Source organism: Bactrocera latifrons, unplaced genomic scaffold (assembly GCF_001853355.1).
Source record: "Bactrocera latifrons isolate USDA-ARS-PBARC rearing strain unplaced genomic scaffold, ASM185335v1 scaffold_136, whole genome shotgun sequence".
In the NCBI taxonomy this organism is placed as follows: Eukaryota; Metazoa; Arthropoda; class Insecta; order Diptera; family Tephritidae; genus Bactrocera; species Bactrocera latifrons.
This window is the reverse complement of record NW_017534808.1, coordinates 91,143-95,058: the sequence shown is the minus strand read 5'-3', so window position 1 is coordinate 95,058 and position 3,916 is coordinate 91,143. Positions and strand designations below refer to the sequence as shown.

At 33.4% G+C, this 3,916-nt stretch overlaps 1 protein-coding gene across 5 annotated transcripts in view; it reads right to left on the bottom strand.

Annotated features, from left to right (window-relative positions):
• Positions 1-3,916, bottom strand: part of LOC108965184 (ubiquitin-conjugating enzyme E2 H) — a 14,675-nt gene that overhangs the window by 9,452 nt on the left and 1,307 nt on the right. Inside the window, exon 1 of one of the 5 annotated variants that reach the window (XM_018927407.1) lies at positions 2,184-2,399. The exons of the other annotated variants lie outside the window; for them this stretch is intronic. The gene's annotated coding sequence lies outside the window, so the exon portion shown is untranslated. Of the gene's footprint in view, positions 1-2,183; positions 2,400-3,916 lie in introns of those variants that run through there. 5 annotated transcript variants of the gene reach the window in all.

Genomic DNA, 3,916 nt, shown 5'->3' with positions numbered 1-3,916 from the left:
GACAGACATCCGGATTTCAACTTTAGTCGTCAGCCTGCTCAGTTTGGTATATATAACCCTATATCTGACTCTTTTAGTTTTAGGACTTACAAACAAGCGTTATGTGAACAAAACTATAATACTCTCTTTAGCAACTTTGTTGCGAGAGTATAAAAAAAGTATTATTTCCTACTTATATATTTTATTTGGTTTTTTAATATATCTTTAATTAATGTCATAATAATTGGTTTGTGTTTTCGATTTTTGTTTTGTTTTTGTTTTATTCAACCAACTAGCTGTTACAAATGCCCTCCCGCTGAGTGTATATACATTTGTACAAGTATATATGTATAAAATCACGAATAGCATGCATCTGATCTTACTGATTTATATACAAACAGCAAAAACAAGATAAAACCAAAGCGCTAAGCACACACTGCCTCAAAAATTATATCAGAATCAGTCGAACAGACTTCGTTTGGCCTTTGATTAGTTTGTAGGGTTGCCAGGTATAGATATGTTTATGAAAATGGGGTCTGAAATTCATTCATACAAGTATAAACTATCTGATCAAGATCAATTTGCAGCAGTGCGTTAATAAAGGAATTTCCCAGAGGGGAACCTTTTTTATGTTCGTGATCTTCATACTATATGTTAATTGGAGGCAGCTTGTTGTTTATAACGTAGAATGCTTGTCTGGACATTTTTACCATGAAAAAAAAAGAACGAGTTGGCTTGCTATTGTGTGTTTCCATTGGGATCTCAGTTACAGAACTATTGGAAATGTTGCCAAAATGTCTGGGGGGTCACAAACACAAATATTTGGGAGGCACAAAGAATCCAGTGAAAGTAAACGAAAACTTGCATCTTGCTCGTTTTCCACTCACCTCTATTAATGCCGACAATATAGAAAAAGTTACATAAAGAGTGAGATTGTAAAGCACTTCACATTTGGTTGATGTTTTGAGTAAGAAGCGTGTCAATTCAAGACTCATACGAAAAAACCTGAATCTTTGAAAAAACTATGTTGCTTAGATGTTAGAAATGAGTTGATTGACAACCTCGCTGAAGACTTTAATCAAACGCATTAAACCCAAAGGCAAGACGTGGATTTTTACATACAAGTTGATACTGATAATTTTTTTCTTTTATCGTGGTATGGTTCACCATGAATTCGTTCCTTAGGAACCTTTTTGCCAAGATAATGCGCCGTCACACTCCACTATGTTTGTGCCTGACTTTTCGGCAAAACTATATTCGCCAGACTTGGCTTCCTGTAATATTTTTCTGTTTCCCAAACTGAAAAATCCGTCTGTCGGGGGATTGGAATAAATACTGCAAAGCAGCGGAAATTGTTTTTCACAATGTATTTTCAATTCATGGTAACCCTGTACTTTGCTTACTCGTTGGGTTGGTCAATTTGTGTATTTTCCCTACTTGCGTGACTTTGTTGTTGTTCTCTTGTTTTTTAATTTTTTATTTGCGTTGCACTTGTGTACATGAGTTTGTGTAATTGTTTTTGTTTTTACCATTTTAGTTCTAAGTGTATTTTATTGTTTTCACTGCAGCTGCTTATGACAAAGCAATTAAACAATTCCTACAAATATAACGATGACACTGGCCTAAAATAAATATATATTTATAACCATAAACGTTGCCTTAAAAGGGAGCAACAAAAACAATGTCAATAAATATACATACAAACGTATACAGAAGCAAGATTAGACGCTACTTATTGAGCATGAAAATAAAAGTAAATATAGCATTTATGTATGTATGTATGTACATATGTTTCTCTATGTGTAAAATATGCATTTAAAAGCAACAATTGCAAAGATTTAAATTGGTAAACAAATAAAAACAACAATCGCATGTATCAATATGGAAATGTAAGTATGTACGTTCATATGTATATGTGCGTGTATGCGTGTGAGGTAAGTGGATTGATTATCAAATTTACCTACATACATATTTACACAAGTATGTGTGTATGTATATGCCAGTTCGCTCAATCACACAATTTGGATCACTCGCTTGCACACTCGCACTTATGAAATACAAAACAACAGCAACAAAGCAAACGTCAGCAAAAACACAAATTTTCATAAAGGCTAATTTTGAAAAATCTTAAATGCAATTTTCGTAGAGATTTCGGTCATATCAGTCGTATACATAATATTTTTTTTTAATTTGATTTTTTTTACCTTTTTTTTTTTGTTTTCTAGCCTTAGTTCTTTGTTTTGCTTTGCACACACTTCTTTGCTGCCGAGCAGAGAGCTAAACAACTTATTTATTTATTTCTGCGGATACTTAAAACGCGAGCACACAAACTAGACTGGATCCACTGACTCGGAATCGCACTCACCTCGACTCGGTTGCGATGCACAGCAAACACTGAACTGAACTTTGCTATGCAGCGCTGAGCAACTGAACGTTTTGTGTATGCCCAAACCTCCACATTTCTGTAATTTTGTGTGTATAAATGCATATACAAAAACACACACGCTCATATACATATGTACATGCATTTGTACCTACAGATGTTTTTAAACATATAGATATGTTTGACAATTTGGATGTCAGCAAATGCCCTGTAGGGAAAACTAAAGCTAAACCGAAGGTAAAGAAAATATTGTTTATATATTTTTGATGAAGATTAAGGGGTTATATAACAATAAAAAAACGAGTTTTTTCTGACATCCAAGTAGAACTCTCTGTTGGTGCGTCTAAATTTATAATTTTAAAATCACTAATTGACAGTTTCCGGTTCATAAACATTCGTGTTTTCAGAATTACTTCTTTTAAAAAGCTTTGACTTACAGTTTTTCTTATTCTCGACAATATAGTACATACATATTTACTTTTCTTTTAGATAAGTTTAAGTTGGAGAAGTTATACCAAAATTGATGCAAAGTACCACTTTGAGGCAGTCCGGTTCCCTACAGGGAGATTTTATATACAATAAAATAGGTAAATAAACATCTTTTATATACATGCATACACAGATATGTACATATCTATATGCGATACCTTTGTTACTTACATACATATGTATATAAAAAGCAAACAAAATAGAAACAAAAACAAAAGCAATTTTATACTGGAAACTGGGGAAATGACGGAAAAGCAAATAACCAAGGACAAACTTGTAAGGTAGAAGTAGAGAGAAAAAAAACCTAAACAAGAACAAAAGTAATGGAACAGCTCAAAATGAGCACAACAGCGTAGTCATATATTTGTAAATAGGTATGTAACTGCATACATATGCGTCTATATAACAAAAAGGCTTCAAATTTCCCAACATAGCACCCAAAGAACAGCTGGAGGTGGAATTGGGGAAATGCAATTGCATGTATGCGTGTGTGTATGCATGTATCTGAGCAGATGTAAACAGAAATGTTGCAAGAGAAATGCGCCTGAGTATAGAACTGCAGCAGATAAACATTTGAGCAGCTGTTTTGTCAGGGTTGCCAAAGCCGAGATTAACCAAAAATTTTTTGTGTGAGTATAAACTTTGATATGAAATTATATATATTTATATTTATTATTATATATAGATTTGTAAATATGTTAATTTTTTTTTTGTAAAATCAATATATAAAGTGAATATTAAGCATAACAGAGCTATTTATTTATGTATTCGAAAATACTTACATACATATGCATGTACATATAACATAAGATAAGAAAGAGATGGTAAAAACATAGAACAAGGAAAACAACAAGAAAGCAACGAAGTTATTACACCGCGTAATGCGCGAAACACAATGCTAGCGACAGACTGCAAACGACATCTGTCAAATATTAAAATACACACGTTCTTATGGACGGCCCTATTTTGACAGCTGCATGGCTACACGACGGCAGGCCGACAGTTGTCGTTCTCGCTAACTTCAATTTTATCCTATATTTGCCAACGACAGTAGGACGACAGTGG